The sequence below is a fragment of the Orcinus orca genome, chromosome 7 (genome assembly GCF_937001465.1).
Source record: "Orcinus orca chromosome 7, mOrcOrc1.1, whole genome shotgun sequence".
Taxonomy (NCBI): domain Eukaryota; kingdom Metazoa; phylum Chordata; class Mammalia; order Artiodactyla; family Delphinidae; genus Orcinus; species Orcinus orca.
The window spans coordinates 90,083,288-90,101,734 of record NC_064565.1 but is presented as its reverse complement, the minus strand read 5'-3'; the positions used below and the strand labels follow the sequence as shown (position 1 = coordinate 90,101,734).

The window sequence follows — 18,447 nt, the reverse complement described above, 5'->3', positions numbered from 1 at the left end:
TTAACAAACTCCCTTCCATAGTGAAGTGTTGCTTCCCATGATGCTGCACTTAGGTCCAAACCTGGGTCCACCTTGAGGAGGACTCTGGGATAGAAAAAGTGTTGAGAGGAACATGCTCTACCTCATAATTCTTTACAGAGGGTTACATTCCTATTCCAACGCTAGTTGTATCCAACTAAGTGTTGAATACGTTAGTGAAAGGAGTCAGCTAGTAGAAATAAGACTATAAAGCACTTGTCAGGCAGAGAACACAGATGGCCCTGCAGAGGCTGGACTCCATTATAAAATGGTTCTTAGTTTTTTTTGAGTAACAGACCCCTTTGAGTATTAGAAGGAAGTTAGGGATTCCTGCTCCACAAAAACATACACACTCACTTATAGTCAAAATTTTGCACACAATTTTTAGACAGCCCTGGGACTGTGCCTTAGAAGTTTAACTCTATACGTGCTTCAAAAACACTGTGCTATGGTGTGTGGATTCTCCACATGAATGGACATTCTGGAAATTCTTTACCATTAACCTTGATAGACTATATGAACAGTTAACCTCTAGAGTAAAATATGACATATTGAGTTTCACAAACTACTTATAATGTTACCTACCAATTTTATTTTTAAAAAGTATAAAATGATATTTTTTCTATTAGACATTAGATATATCTATATATATAGATATTAGACATTAGATATATCTATATATATAGATATATATAACAACACTCATAAAAACCACTTTTTGGCTAAAAGTTTCAAAGTGCTTCATAAAGTTGCATTATCTTTTACCTGGAAGATACTTGGGGTATAGACATTCAAAAACATATTCAACTTACAAGAAGAACAGAGTAGATTTGAGCTGCTCTAATTAAATCCTGACATGCAGAAAGAAGAAAAGGATTCTGTGGAGTGTTTACACTATTTGATACTTTTTTGTCTTACCCAGAATCAAACTATCTCCAGTTAGCAATATGGACAAATTCGGCAATGTGGTCATGTGCAGAGGAGGGTCGTTATCATGACATTCCTATAATTTAGGGACAGACCTGTGATGAGGAACATACTTGGGTATTGCTGCTTTATTTTCTGTAAAAGCTGGACTGAATGTGGGTTTTCTTATTTAAGTACTGATTCTCAACAGATGTATATCCCCACACCTTCTACCAGCTGCACCTATATTATATTCTCTGCAATATTATGTATTATATATATTTTATACCACAGCTATATTATGCCTCCACTTTTCTCTCAAGACACAAGAGCTTTACTAAAGTCAGACACCCTTGAAGTGGCCTCTCCAATTTAAACATCCCAAATACCAAACGAACGTAATTAAAAAGACTGGCAGAACACACCATATTTCTCCAGATCCCAATTCCCGATGAGGCAAATTGTAAATTTCGTGGATGAATTTAACTTCACTATCTCTATCATATCTTTGTATGTTTTTGTTTTCAAAATGCGTTATCAAATATCCAGATATTGGTAAGAAAAGCCCTAAGGTGATCAAAGATTGCTTCCCTAGCTCTCCCTCCAGTCTTACCAATAAATCATTTGCAGCAAAATGGAAAGGATAAGAAGTCTGAGAAAAAGTATTGGATTTCGAAGAACCCTTCTGCAGCACAATTTTAATAATAATCAGCAGGACATTTTCCTATTTACCATCTCATTCACACACATTGTGCTAAATTCAGTGGTCAATGAGGCCTCATCACAAGGATGAGATATTTGTACCTTTTTGCAGATGTCTTACTTTTGAAGTTTCATTAACTGTCAAAGAGATACATCTCACTCTTGGAAATCGTACTCATTTACCAGAAGTCAATGCTGAGTTAATTTAGGTTTTTAGATTAGATGGTGATAACATAGTGCACAAAAATAAAAGAATAACACATACTGGGATTTTTTGACTTATAATCCTATTTGAAATCACCACCTTCCTTATTTTATAACTTCTAATTTCACTGATTTGAGGTTGAATTGAGGCCAGCTCTTTACTTTTCTGAAATACAGCATAAAAATGATACAATGATGCAGTGCTAGTAGCTTCAAAGTAAATTTAGGGGTAAAAGGGCATCAGATTTGCAAACACAAATTATTCAGAAAAAAAGGAATGCACGCCTGTCTCTGTACATGTATCCATATGGAAAGAAAGAAAAAAATGCTTGCACTAATGTGGTAAAATGTTAACATCTGAGGAATCTGGATGAAAGGTGCATAAGAATTTTTTTTTTTTTTTAGCGGTATGCGGGCCTCTCACTGTTGTGGCCTCTCCCGTTGCGGAGCACAGGCTCTGGACGCGCAGGCTCAGCGGCCACGGCTCACGGGCTCAGCCGCTCCGCGGCATGTGGAATCTTCCCGGACCGGGGCACGAACCCGTGTCCCCTGCATCGGCAGGCAGACTCTCAACCACTGCGCCACCAAGGAAGCCCACATAAGAATTCTTTATATTATATCTTGTAACTTTTCTGTAAGTCTAAAATTATTTCATAATAAATTTTTTTTAAATCTAAGTAAGTTCTGAGGTTAAAAAGACATAAATGAGAAAACAGATCAAAGAATTTATAGACTTAGTATATAAGGATGCTCTCAGACACAATTACTATTGGCTCAATCTTGTAAATCAACAATCAATACTCAAACACTTACATTGTTTAAAGTCACTGGTCTACTGGCAATGTGCAACAATATACATTACAAAAACCACCATCCCTAAACGATAGTCATGTTTCAGCTACAGCTGTCATCAATTATTTAAGATTCAATTCCTAAGCAGGTTGGTAGGCTAGCAGGCAAGACTTTTCGGAGAAGGAATGGAGAACTATGGAAAGAACCCCCAAATGATTTTAGTCCTGGTAAGAGAACACTTTCTGAGCAACCTAGAACCCATGTGTATATACATAAGGGACTATTTTCACCAGATACAGCAAAATAATATGACTGCCCAAAGGAGGCGAATCACCCCCAGGCTATATAGGTCAGTAAAAATAAAGAATCAGCTTATTGAAATATTGGCCCAGCTAGACTTTCTTCCATCAACAATCGGTTGAGACACATTTTTAAAGCAGCAGCTTAAATGAATGGCTGTGTGTCTGTAATAGTTTTGACTTAAAATGTCAACTGTATTTGAGATGCCATGTGCATTTAATCAATGTCTCTATATTGTAAAATAAATATACTTCAGTGTGACTGCTGTGCCAGCCCTAAATCATAATTCACAAAGACTAGAACATCTCATCCTCTCTATTGACAGTCGCTAATGACAATACTGATTAAAATGGTATCTGCCTGCCATATTATTGTTAAACAGTCTATTAGAATTTCTACTGCATGCTATAACCTACCACTATTTCTCTTTATGTTGATACATCTCTTGTGGAATAAAACATGATGGATTTAAAGTTTAATACTGAAAATGCAAAACTTAAGAGCAGAGCTTATCAGTAGGTTTAACCTGTATTTCCAAATGAAGAGAGTTCCTTCTGTCAGAGATTCCAGTACTGAAAGGATTTGTTTCTCCCTTTCAGAATTAATACTTGAGTTTTTCAAAATGAAAACCTCGGATTAAAATAAACAACAACAACAAGATAAAAAATATCAATTGTTATTTCAAAATCAAGTCAGCCTATTGAAGCATCTGCAAGTAGAAACTGATTGTTAGTTACTATTTTTAGAATAGATTTCTTAGAATCAAGAATTAACTCAGTAATCCATTGCTGAATGCATATAATGGGCAAGGCAGTGAGCAATAGCAAATTTGGTGTCAGATACGCCCAACACCATAGAGTTACTGGGGAAGGGGATTAGATAGAGTCCTACTAACCAGGATGGATAAAGGCTGGAGGAATCACACAAAGATACGGAGGATGCCTTAGAGAGGTCAGCAAACTAGTCTAGAAGTGGTCCATGCAGGCATATTCCATAAGCAGCACAGGCCATGGCAGTGAAGAAAACAAATGACAGGTGAATACTTGAAAGTCAGATAAGATGCATGAGGTTCAAAAAAAACTATTCTGAAAGTAGACATACGCGGCTAGAGATGGAGCCAGGAACGAGTGTTCTGGGTGTGACCTGTCAGACATAACCAAGTCCCACTACACCAGGATTCTAGTCTAGGATGATAGGGTTCAAAGCGGGACCCACACAGGACCAAGGGTACTAGGCAATGCTGCTAGGAAGACTCCAGAGTAAAAGCAATGAAGGCAGCACTTTGTTTAAGAGTCATGGTTACTCAGCTCCGTAGTTTACTGAGTTTTGTGGTGCGGCTACCAGATGCCCGAAGTGAAGAGCTGACACAAAGCTGACCAGGGTCAGGGGAGAGACTACTGATAATCTATTTCCGTGTTTCATTCAGGAGACTAGGACCAGGAGGAACCTGAAAACTGGGTTACATTTATGAGAAGACATGTGGGGAAGGCAAAGGGAGAAAAAAATGAGGCAAAGGCAGAGGTGCCTGGAAGAAAACAAAAATTCCTAAGACATGGATCTCATACTCAAAGTGATATAAAACCAATGGAAAATACCAAGATGATCCAGACCAATTCAAACGCAAGTCTAGAGTAATCAGACTTTTCCACAAAGTGTGTCCTGAGCATATTGAGATTGAGAAGATGTTGGGTGAGCTGGAGTTGGAAGGCTGACCAAACTGTCATGGGAGGGAGCTGAATCTGCCCGAGGGAGGGAGAATGACCTAGCTCGTCCCCACGTCTGCATTTGTTGCAGAGGTTCCTTGCCACCTATGCTTACTTTTAACAATGCAAGAACAATTATCTGTATATACGTTGAATGCTTAGGTTTTTGGATTACTCTTGTGTTTCTGTGAGTTTCTTCCCCGTTTCCCTCTACTCAAGTCACAGTATGAGAAAAGAAGTTGCGGTTGAAAGTAGTAAAACACAATTAAGGGGAGAAGGTAGAATAAATAGGAAAATATTCTGATAGCAAATTCCAATTAATCTGCCAAAGAGTCTTTACAAAAGTATGTCAGTAATCATATCACTGTTGATGTTAAATACCCTGGTAGATTGCCGATAACAAAGGCATGACAGAAACGTAGAGAAGGTGCCATGGGTAGTCTGGTGTAGTGTCTCTGTCAAACGTCTAGAAAATTGGTCCAAGCCACCTCTTTCATTTTACAGTCCATCTTCATCATAAAAACTGTTCCTTCACATACTTAGAAAATTCCAGGAGGCAAAAGGAAGGCAGAACAAATCTATGCTATTGATTTTCTACTATATATTGACTAGAGGTCAAATTTAAAGTGGAAAATTACAGTCCCTGGGGGAGAAGAAACTTATCAATGGGAGGAACTAATACCCAAAGCCCCAGAATTAGGGTTTTTACTGTTCACTGGTGATTTTGTCGGCAATCAGTCATAAACCGTTATTTCTGGTCCAGGTACCCTCCAGCTTTCTCTTGAGTTTTGAATTACATAATATTTTAAAGAATTCTTTTGTGGGCATGTGGAGGTGCTACTTTTAGTCATTCTCTGCTGAGACATCTGTACTTTGATTTCTGGAGCTATGTGGCTTTTTTTAGCTGCTAAGAAAGCCTTAGGAGAATAGACAGCAGCTCAGGTATAGACAAGCACAAAAAACTAAGACAATAGAAGGGTTCATTCCAGTTTTTTTTTCTTAATAGCTTCCACTCTTTTATATATTTCTTTAATTTTTAGTATAAATATTTTAAATTTGTAGTAGTAAAAATAAAATTACTTTTTATTTTTGTTTTATTTTTCAAAGAATTTTATGACTATATAGTGGCATATAAACAAAAGATGGGGAGGGAAATTAGGGAATCATCAGATCTAACTGGGAATGCGGACTAGGGTGATCCACTGTCCCTATTTGCTTAAAACTGAGGAGATTCCCGGGACGTGGAATTTTCAGTGCTCAAACTGGGATGAGCTGGTCGCCCCAACAGAGATCAAAGTACACACTGAATGTGAATATGTTTAAAGGCCAAATTTTTCATTTTGCCTCTAATTAGATTTTCTACTTTGGCAAGTTAAACGTTAATAGTCTTGGGCTAGTTCCTTCAATTCAGTGACCGTTCACCTTGTGAAACTGACTTGTCAGATACCAACCCTCATCTACGTCTACAGACACATCTATGCTCTAATCATTTTCAGTCAATGGCCAAGTAGTTGATAACCACAATGATAATTTATACACATACTGCAAGTGTATAAAAGTGTATCTCTCAGGCAGGTAAAAACTTCCATTCAAGAAGGCAGTTACACAGCTAAGTTTAGATACTGAGACATCTTACTTTCAATATTTTTACCGAGGACACTGCTAATGGTTTAACCACAGTTTTATGGGCTTCAGGGATGCTCTGGTTATTTAAAAGGAGCTTAGCAAATCTTATGTCACTTTAACAGAGCCCTACCACACTTTCAGGCAAGGTTGCATGTATCAAGAGAACACATCTGACTTGTTTACTGTGGTTATCTCCAAACTGAAAACAACACTTATTAGACAATCAATCAATATTTGTTGTATGAATGAAAGATGTGTCAGGAAAAAAAAGAAATCAAAGATTGGTTGCTTAGTCTCAACATGTTTGTTGTGTACTTAGCAGTGGCTTGGTCAATAGTATTGAATAAATTATTTCAAAAAAAAGATTAGGGATTGCTCCACTCAACCTAAAGAAGCAGTTTGGAATGAGATATTGAAAATCCATTTATTTAAAAAAGGCCTGGAGTTAGCTTTTTAGGGGTGGAGACATAGAGAGGGGCCGGAGGGTATAGAACTGAATTCCACCCATAATTATGGTCATAACCTTACAGTTTGGCTCTTAATCTTAAATCCTATTTTCTTTGTTAATAATTTCATATTTATGGGTCATCTTAATTAGATAGTAAATTTAAGTAAAGGGTTCATGTTGTATATCTTTTTCTGGGGTTCCCCAGAGTAGCATTTAATAGATACTAAAGTAATGAACTGACTGGCAAATTTTTTCATATCATTTTAGATGGAAATTCATCCTTCCTACTGTTAAAATACTTCAGGGAGGTCAATTCTACCACCTATTCAGAAACCTCATTCCAGTGCTTAACAACCATCTTCTTTTCTATATCTAACCTCATTTTTTTCTGACAGTGATTTTGGCCCATTTTCTCTAGCCCTGTCCTCAGTAGAGATGGTGAAAAGCTGGTTACTATTACCAGTTAACTCATCCTTCAACCTTTTCTTCAAGCAGAAATTAAAATAAAAAATTAACACCCAATGCAGTTCACCCTTTTTCTTATTTTTGCACCACTTCCACTGTTTTCATTATTTTCAATACTGTTATCTAGAATTACTAAAGGGCACAGCACATGAATATCCAAATCAGTCTACTCCAATTAGCACACCATATAAACCAGTCAATCAGCAAAAGCTTATTAAAGGCCAACACAGTGAAAAGCATCACGAGGAAGTCCCTTTGCTTAAAGGAATTTACAATCCCACTGAGGACGAGACAGACATGTAAAACCCAAACTAAAAACCGTGTTGGCCTGTGGGGAGTACTAACTGAGGAGACATGAACTATAGAGTTTTGATGAGAGAGACATGCAGGTCAAAGAAGGACTCATGAGGAGATGGGGCTTAAGGTGGGTTCAGAGCCTGGCAGGACTCAGAGAAGGAAAGGAGGTTATCCTAAGAGAGGGCGCCACCTTAGGGCTCCACAAACTCGTTTTGGGTAACAGTGAGGAATCTGGCTGGAGTGGTGGGTTTGCAGAAAGGAACAGGAAAAAACAATGATAGAAATATAAATTTGAATAAGAATATAGAGGGTACTGAATGCCAAATTAAATAATTTTTTTTAATAAGTTAGTAGTTCCCATATGGAGGTTCCTGGGATTGGATGCAACAGAAACATCAGAGGGTCCCAGGCCCTAGCCTAGACCTAATGAATCTGAATCTCATGATAAGGTCCAGTGATCTATAACTTTAACAAGCTCTGTAGATAACTCCGGAGTACAGCTGGATTCTTGAGAACTACTAGGTAATTGGGAATCATCTCAGCTCCTAGAGCAAAACACTACTAATATTTTAAGGATGTGCTATATATCAGGCATTTTTCATATATCATCTAATGTACTATTAGGTAGATGCTATTATTATTATTCCAATTTCACAAAAGAGGAAACTGAAATACGGACTAGTTGAGAAAATAACAGAGCTGGGATTTGAACCTAAATAGAATGACTCCAGAGGATCTGCTCTTGGCCACTGTGCTGTATTGCATTTTAGGGCATGAGGTGTTCATTAAATATCTGATAACTGAATGAATGAATGATTGGTACCTCTGTCTGGGATGAACTGGAACGAAGGAAGGAAGAAAGCAGGCAGATCGGTTACATGAAGTTACATGAAGTCATCTAGTCATAGATAACAAAGACCATGATTAGAGTATGGCAGTGGAAATGGAAAAAAAAAAAAAAAGGCCCAGATGGAAGAGACAACATTTTGCAAGTATCAGCAGGATTGCTGGCTGATGGAAGAATGAGAATGGAAAGAGGGAGGCATCCTGGATGTCACAGGATTCCTGGCAGTGTCTCAAACAGAATCAGGGAAGTCAGGATGAGCTCATGACTTAGATGTGTGAATGATGAATTAGATTTTAGACATGATGAAGCTGAGGTGAGGCCGGGCCACCGTGCAGAAATGACCGACAGCTAGCTGAAGAAACAAAACTGGACTGTCTCCAAACTCCCGATGGATGTTATTTAGCCTGGTTGAGATAATAGTTCTAGATGTGCAACCCAGTAATATTTGTATATTTTTATATCCTATACGTGTTTTTAATGGTTCTGGGAGGCCTCTTATTCTACGAGGAAAACAGGTACATTTATTATGCCAAAGGTTCAAGCCTTTTACCTTAATTATTAACCATCTCATGTTACTAAGTTGCTGTTTTATACATTGACTTAAGACATAAAAACCCAACGAATGGCAAAAATAAAGAACTATGGGTGTATGAAAGTATACACAGAATTATGGCTGGTGTCAGTGCATTTTTAAATGCTAACACAATGGTAGCAATGGTCAGGAGGGGTCTTGGTATTGTTACCAGTTCAAAGCCCGTCTGCAGGAAGGCTGTTTCACTTCTCCACGTCTTGTTCTTTACTATTTACCACATTCATCTCCCATGCATCTGGAAGATGGATGTTAGTGAATTACACTGAGGTTCTCAGATAAAAGGTGCAAAGTAAAGACCTAATTCCATTTTCCTTTCAAGCAAATTATTAAATCTATACATGTCATTATCTAATAGTATTAAGTAAACATCCTACAAGGACGTGACATTGTGCTGGACATGGTACAAAGCAAATTAGGCAAATACAGTCTCAACTAGGAACTTATGAGTGTTTATATATATGAATAAAACTGTTATTAATGTGTTTTGCTATTTAATATGAGTATGCAAATGGGCCCATTAGGAAATCCTTTGCATTTTATTAATCCAGCATCTTAAATGATTATATTTCACCTTAGATGCTAATGAAGTTTATTTATGAATGTGTAGCTTCCACTTTAGTGCTGGTGAAAGTTCTTTTTAGCATATCAATTTCTTTAAAAGTTAAGCCCATTTTTTTTTCCACTGGACTTTTGTTCTGATCTGTTAACAAATCTAAACCTCATTATCCAAGAGAAGGAATGAGGTAAACGGGTCTATTCTTCTTCAGTGCTCTTTGGTAATCACATTAACGTTAATGGGAGCTATGCCCACATATTAAGAGGAGAAGAGAACCCTAATTAAACAAATAGCCTTTTGGTTGACATTCTATGTGATAATTTTTTATTGTGATAAGTATGAGAAAATTATCTTGCTTTGGACAGCCATGAACAGAACTACCAAGTAACCAAGTTTACATAGGGTAGGAGGGGAAGGCTATGAACAGCCATCGGATTTTAAAATGATTTTGAAAACAAGCTACCCATACATTTTTATACTAATTAACTCATCTATGCCCCTCGCCCCTCCATTGAACACATACACCCCTCCAAAAAAATAAAGAACAATAAAGAAACATTTGCAGACATGCTTGACAGCTGAAAAAAAAAATTAAAGTCAGACACCAAACAAACTGCATGCTGGGCACCATAGCAGCTCATTTGTCGGCACTCAGCCCATCAGAGGAGTAGCCCATCTGTCTCTGGGTCGTCTTTTAGTTAAGAAATAAATGCCGACCAAGCAATCCTAAATTTGTTTGATCCAAGTTTAATCTATACTTTTTAGTTACCATACTTGCATCTCTCTCCGTCATTTTATACCGCTTGTCCTATTCATAGAAGCTCCCTCTCGGATTCTTTGCATTCTGCTGTTCACAATCTATTCATATTATGAGGCTAATTTTCCCCTCTGGTGCTTAGCCGCAAATGAACAAAAGCTAGGATGTATAATACATAAATATATAAATATTATCAGCGATCACACCACTGGGTTTAATGGAAGTCAATATCGGTATATTACACTCTCTACATTGCATTTCTATTATGGGCTCAACACTGCTGCTCATAAAAAGTAGCACTCTGAGTCCAGCCCTGTGATAGTAATAATGAAAAAAAAAAGGGTCATTGCTCTTCCCAACTCAAATGAAAAATTAAAATTGCTAGGCCACTTAGCTCAAAGGAAAACTGGCAAATTAACAAAACGAAGAAACGAAATATTCATGGCTCATACTGTGGAAGAGAAAGTAAATAATTTAAGATGGATTGTGAGGTGAGAAAATTCAGTTACTGAAGAGGCAAAAAATGAGGATAACTAAATTCCAGTGTGTTTTCATCTTTTGTTTCTTTTCCTCTGCAATCATAGACAGCCGTGGAGGACGGATGGCTGCACCAGGAAGTAGCCTTTGACATGCAAATTTATTTTTTTGCCACAGTCATATATTTCTTTCAGACTCAATATCTGCAGGCATTTTACCCTGATCTGCAAGGCACTGTGTTTTCACTGTATTTCTATAACCAGCTCGAAGCTGAATTACGAACGTTGACCCACTTTGACTTTCATTTTTCATCTGAAATTTCATGTTGCCAACTGGCCTCTACTTCCTGAAACCAAGCACCTTAACGCTAGCCTGTGCTCGGCCTTTTGCCTTTGGGGAAATGACTGTTACAATTTCACTGGTCTGGTTACATTAGCTGGGTTACCCTTCATACCCATAAAATTGAACATTTTACAACCACTATCTAGAAAGAGGCAATGACAGGCATGGCTGCATTATACTTATTGTACACGAGACCTATAAACCTATAACAGCCATTATGGGATCAAGGTAAGGAGCAGAAATGTAGGACAGAGATGTCATGCTCCCTGGAGATTTAAGTATTCAGTCTATCTAACCTAATTTAAAAATCAAGTCAAAATGTATCTTTATGGGTAATGTATTATAAGACAACTTCCAAGGCAGTCCAATGAAATAACTCTGAGCCATGCATTAGGAATATCAAGTCCAAAGCCCATCCATACCTTCTGGCCTGAAATACTGGGAGAAGGAAAAAAAAAAAGAAAAAAGAGAAAAGAAGAAAGCAAAACAAAAAAACCTGATTCTCCATCTGAGTCCATTCTCCATTTGTATTTAGCACTAGAAAGTTTTACTGAATTAATTCAATAGAAAGTTTTCCATCACCAAGTGATGAAATAACCTTTGAAAATAGTTCATGGTTACATTTAGAATGGGGTGACCCAAAGTTTATAAAATATAAATGATTGAATGATTTTAGTTTTATCACTACTTCTTAGAGTTTTACCATTACTTCTTAGAGTTTTACTATGCAAAATTGCCCAGGCTAAAGATAGCATGGCCACCTGAAATACATAATAGCAATTAGAGGAAAAGTAAAAAAAATCGAAGCAGAAATTTAGTGGGCTCCAAGTGAAAGGCAATATCTGACGGTTGGCTCTCTGGGGTGGGGCCTCGAGGGGAGACAAGAGGGGAAGTCTACCAAGCCAAGCACCACACTAATAGCTTTGCTCATAAAACTTCACAACTCGGAGAGGATGCGTTATTATCCCCAATTTACTGATGAGTAGACTGAGACTCAAAGGGATTAATGAAGGCCACAGAGTCTGTAAGGGGCAGATTTTCAATTCAGTTAAGAATTTGGTGGCAGTGATGTCTGTGCTGTTTGTGGTGGTGGTGGTGGATGAGGGTGTGTGTGTGTGTGTGTGTGTGTGTGTGTGTGTGTGTGTGTGTGTGTGTGTGTGTGTGTGTGTGTGTGTAGGAGTGTTCTTTTAAAAATAATTCACAGCAGATGTCATTATATAGAGTTGCCCTAGTTTCAATAAGATATATACAGGCAGATACCGCAGGTTCGGTTCCAGACTACGGCTGTGATAACGCAATAAAACAAGTCACACAAATTTTGTGGTTTCCCAGTGCATATAAAAGTTATGTTTATATTATACTGTGGTCTATTAAATGTGCAATAGCATTATGTCTAAAAAAACAATGTACGCACCTTAATTAAAAGATACTTTATTGCTAAAACATGCTAACCGTCATCTGAGCCTTCAGCGAGTTATCTTTTTGCAATAGTAACACCAAAGAACACTGACCGCAGATCACCATAACAAATAAATAATAATGAAAAAGTTTGAACTACTGCATAAATTATGAAAACGTGACACAAAGACATGAACGGAGCCAATGCTGTTGGAAAAATGGCACCAACAGACTTGCTCGAGGCAGGGTTGCCACAAACCTTCAATTGGTGAAAAATACAATGTCTGCAAAGTAAAATAAAGTGAAACACAACCAAACGAGGCATGCTTGTAGTATATTTGAGCAAAACATGGACGAAACATAGATGCTTTACCATTTGCAAAGTTTAGAAATAAAAGTTGCTGCCTCTGTGTTTTAAAAAATACCTTTGTCATTAGGGTTCATGATTTAATTTTTTCAGTGTAGAAACTGAACCAGTGTATGCCTGAGGTATACCTGCATTAGCTGAGTTAGGAAGAGATAATAAAGAATATCCAACTGTGGGGCTCCGAGGAGCAGAGTTAAATATAAGCAGCTGGATATCAAGTTCACCATTCAGATTACAGACCATGTGTCTTTAAAATGTTTACTTCAGGTATGACGTATCATCACTTCAAAATGATACTTCAGGTATCATATATACTAAAACATACACAATTTGGGTTACCTCTTTGTTATAACTTTATGTGAAACTGGTTTAAAAATAATCTTCCCATATTCATATGCTGCAAAAATGGGGAAAAAAAAAGCAGGAATAAGGTGATTTGGCATTAGTACCCCAGCGTGCTAAGTTCTGATAACATATCTGCTGGAAACTCAGTGTAGCCTGTGCAGATGCACACTATATCAGGCTGGTAGCCAGTTACTGAGGGTGACATGACACCATCCCTTCTGATTCTACCTTCTTCATAGCACCTACTAGAGCCTGAAATAATCTCATTTATTTTGAGTGAGTTGTTTATTCTCTCTCCCTCACTGGAATATAAATTCCATAAGAGCCATGGCCAGGAGGTCTTGTTCAGCACCATATAAATTGACTGTTGATTCCCTCGAGTTGTATCCTAGGCAAACATCGCACCACTCCCTGGGAAATTCATTGTTATAGATAGCTTACATGTTTTGCTTTTGGTTTAAACTCACTACAAGAAATTCAAAAGTCTTTGATTTTTTTCTTCCTTTGTGAAGATAAAAGAAGTACCATTAAAGCAGAGATTTACTGCTGTATGTCCAGTGCCTAGAACAGTGCTTGATGCAAAGTAGGCCTTCAATAAATGGTGTTAAATAAATGAAGAATAATTGTGAATGTGCTTGGCAAAGAGGAGGTATTCAACAATATGACTGATCAAATGAATATGGGCAAACATACTAAAATCAGAAATGAAATTCCGATTGGCAGGCTTTACTCTTTGTTCTTTGTTAATCCATTAAAAAAGGAGTTTCCTGGGCAGACCAAGGGTATAGAGAAAGATACCTGATCGCCATCAAGCCTTTCCATTTAGGGTCCAGAACAAGTTGATAGGCCAGAGGTTTTCAAAGTGAGTGGTCTATAATATCAAGAGGAGACAATAGCTGCTATGATGTAAAGGAATGGATTTTAAGCACAAATCTGTGACAGAATTCAGCTTAAAGAATATAAGGATTGACAAGTTTATTAAATAATTGATAAATCAAGAACTGACTTTTGAATTTCCCACTCTAGACAGGGCAAGATTCTCTTAGCCAAAAGATATTTTTCTTCAGTGCTTAGAAAACATCTACTAGACCCCAGGAAGGCAGAGTAGGGCTGACAGCCATGGGGCTGTTTTTGGAGGGGTTCGAACTTCACCCTTTGGCTGCAAGAAGCCACCGGTGGTCTTTTCTACAGGGTAGTGTCATGAAGAATACAGGAAACACATAATGGAAAAATGTAAGCATCTTGATCCTCTAAACTTCTCTTTCAACAGCAGGTAACAGCATACAGGGAAACTACCAAAGTTGGTAGGTTTTAAGCTGTGTATTTTTCAATATACAATAATTCAATAATTTCAACATACAATAATTCACGGCCTGTGTAAGAGCCATAGTTGAATCTGCTAAGAGGTAATTCTGCAATCAACAAAACATATGCCTACTGGAATCAGACAACAAATGTAAAGACAGGAATTAATGAGACCCCCCCCCATCATTTTTTCAAAACAATAGGAAGTAGGTTAAATGAACTGAGCTAAACTGTGCTACTACATGTCATCAACACAAAAGCGGCCAGTGAACATCAGAAAAGCACACAACACTTAGCTTCCCACAAGCAAGAGCAAAGCCACATCCAACTCCTCGAGATCCTTAGAGCAATCAATCTTTTTTAAACAAGAAACTAAGTCAATAGCGTCTGAGCAACAGATGAGAGTTAAAGCAAAATCTGTTAGCTAATGGTAACAGCTATTGTGTTCTTTGTTGTTGAAAATGTGCACGTAGCAGCATCTCCAATACGCTCACAAACTCAGATGCAAAAGGCTATGGAAAACAGTTGCTATTTTTACACTGGAGGTAAAATCCAACACCACCTTTCGGATCTTAATTTTGCTTAAATAGTACAAGGAAACAAAATCCAAATTGCTAGATGTCTCAAGGATCTAGGACCTGTGATTTCTACCAGAGGAAAACACAGCAAATACTGGATGACAACAGGAAGAGCCAGCTCTGTATTCTGGGCAGTGGAGAATGAACCTGCCAAATCCCATCAACTGAAATCAAATACAAAGTTCAGGCTTACTTTAATAATATTCTAGAAAATGGGATATGTGAAGCTCTAATAGTTTTTATATTTACAGACTAGCCAAATCCTTATAGCTTTTCTCCTTTAACACCTTAAAGAGGGTTTTTTTTACCTTACAAATTACCCTGATATTGTAGAAGTATTAGTAATTATGATAATAGCTATATGGTTTTCTATTGATGATGCAAAATTTGCTACACACTTAGTGGCTTAGACAACAGAAATGGGCTGAAATTAGGGGTTGGCAGGCTGTGCTCCTTTCTGGACGCTCTCCAGAAAGAATGCATTTCTCTGCTTTCCACCTTCTAGAAGCTGCCCACAGTCCCTGGCTTACAGCCCCTCCAGTCACATACTGTATTTCTCTGTACCTTTCTTCCATAGTCACATCTTCTTCTTCCACTTTTAAGGCCCCTTGTTATTACCTTGGGCCCACAGGGGCAAATTCAGGATAATCACCTTATCTTAAAGGTCAGCTGAAGAGCAACCTTAATTCCACCTGCAACCTCAATTCTCCTTAGCCATGCAATATAACATACTCACAGGTACTGCAGAGTGGGACATGAACATTTTTAGGGAGGCCATTATTCTACTTACTGCAATAATTTATATTTATTGAATGTTTGTTACTTGCCAGGCACTGTTCTAAGCAAGTTACTTGTAATTAAGCAACTATAATTCTCATAATAATAGTAGATTCAATTGTTATTCCCATTTTTCAGATGACACAGAAAGAGATTAAATATTACAATAACTTGCCCAATGTTACCTAGAGAGAAAGCAGAGAAACCAGGATTGGCATCAGAGTTACACATACAGAGTCTGCATTTTTAACCTCTGAACTCCATGACTGCAAAGGTGACTCTCATCTAAATATACTGCAGTTGCACGTTACCATTATTATCAAGGATGATTATCTAATAGCAGTCATAATAGTTACCCAGAATAAGGACAAGTTTAAAATTTTAAATGGCAAATGGAAATACAGAGTCTAAAGAGACCACCAGGAAAAATGCCGTTTTTTTGAGAGGTATGTCCACTGGTGTTGATGTTATTTGTGTCCCTAAATGTCACTTTGTAGTTTCAAGGTCATATGTATGTACACACACACACACACACACAAACATTGAGAGAGAGAGAGAGAGAGAGAAGGAGAGAGAGAGAGAGAGAGAGAGAGAGAGAGAGAGAGAGAGAGAATATATATATGAATAACAGATATGGAATAGAACTTTCCATTTCTGTCTAAAATTTCAGTGGAATATCCCAAACTGAGAACATGTGATGAAAAATACCACAAAGCATTCTTAAGAAAGACGTCTCCTAACGGTTTAATAAGAGGTGCTAAACTGGCCCATCAACTATCACCTCCCATCACTCACCTTCAGTCCATGGAACAGAAGGGTAGAGATTGAGAAATGGATTTTCTTTGCTGGGAAATTATAGGAGTAAAGGAAGTAATGGAAAGAGGTGCTTCCTCATCTCACTCCCAACAAAATAAGTGAGGGGGCAACGAGAAAACCCCTCAGAAAATTTGGAGGTAACTGTATAAAAGGAGACTGACATCCCATGTCGTACCTGTTTGCTTGGTGATCTGGAGATGCCGGGCTGGTTGGGGGATCTGTACGGCTGGTAAGGAGAAATGGAACAGTGGGAACAGGCTGCACTTCTATCATTTGGAGGGGCAAGAGTTTGGTAATTCTAGTGAGCCAAGCAGATGCTCTAGAAGGAAGTTGGACGAAAGCCACCTTAAGCTGACATCATCAAAGAAGTCTACCAGCTGGCTAAGGAGGCTCCAGAGTTGTGCTCCCTGAGGTCAAAGGGTCTCAGGAAGTCAACGGAAAAATAAATCTCCTATACCAGTGATTGGTGCAGTAAGGAGCCCCCTGAAAACTCCACAGAAGTGGCCCACAAAGAGCCCCAACCGCCAGATTACACCAGATACAGGCCTTTGTTTTAATAAAGTCCTTCCCTTCCCTTTGTCCCAGAGACGGAGAACCAGAAGAATGTGGAATCCTGCACACTGTAGGGCCCTCGCTAGGGCTGAGCCCTGCGGGGCCGGGAAGAAGAAAGCGCTGATTAACATCAGATGGTGCATGTTAGCCCCTGACAAAGAGGGTGTTTTAACATCCAGAAGTGACCAGAAAGCCATCAGCCAGAACACTGAGATGTCATCAAATCGTGGACATTCTGACAACACCAACAGGGTGTATTTGAAGGTAGCTGTAGGAGAAGAAAGAAAGTTGTTTTCTGATTGCACCCTGCTGAGCTATGCCTAGTCAATGGACTGACTGCCTATGACATCTTGTCTCTCAATCCCACTGAGTTAGACGGCAGTATACTAGCCTCCTTTGGAAAGTGAGGAAAGCAAGGCTCAGGGAAGTTAAGTAACATGTGCGATGCCCAGCAGCTTGTGTATGAGGGTCATGGGTTCAGATCAAGGCCCTCTGACTCCAGATGCGATGACATCTCCACTGCACCTCACTGCCTCTGACGACTAATGTGCCCACAGACCTGGCCATGGGCACACCTAGAATCATGGGGGGTGGGGTGGGAGTGGGGTTGTGGTTCATCTAACCTGTCTTCTCTAATTCAAAGGCGGTGTTTTGGAGGTCACAGATGAGGACTCCCTCACCTCTTGCTTTCCCTATGTTGATGGAAGAAGCATTTTCTTTATCCACATAATGCTTTGGTACCTAGGGCTATAGGCGTAGCCCATGCCTCTACCAAGTGTTGGCTTTTCTTTGACATACATTTATGACAGCTTCCCGTCATCACCATGAGCATCAGGAGCCAACCAAGAGGCTCCTCCTGCCTCTGCAGGAAAGGATCAAGCACAGTCAGCAGTTAAGATTGTTAGGCATCTACATATGACCCAGCAATCCCACTCCTGGGCGTATATCCAGACAAAACTATAATTCAAAAAGATACATGCATCCCAATGTTCACGGTAGCACTAGTCACAACAGCCAAGACATGAAAACAACCTACATGTCCCTCGACAGATGAATGGATAAAGAAGATGTGGTACATATATACGATGGAATACTACTCAGTAATAAAAAGGAACAAAATAATGCCATTTGCAGCAACATGGATGCAACTAGAGATTATCATACTAAGTGAAGTAAGTCAGAAAGAGAAAGACAAATACCATATGATGTCACTTATATGTGGAATCTAAAATATGACACAAATGAACTTATCTATGGAACAGAACCAGACTCACAGA

The 18,447-nt window shown here is 38.5% G+C and overlaps 1 protein-coding gene across 1 annotated transcript in view; it reads right to left on the bottom strand.

Annotated features, from left to right (window-relative positions):
* The window catches only part of PARD3B (par-3 family cell polarity regulator beta), a 1,037,324-nt gene that overhangs the window by 312,772 nt on the left and 706,105 nt on the right, over positions 1–18,447 (bottom strand). The window lies entirely within an intron of this gene.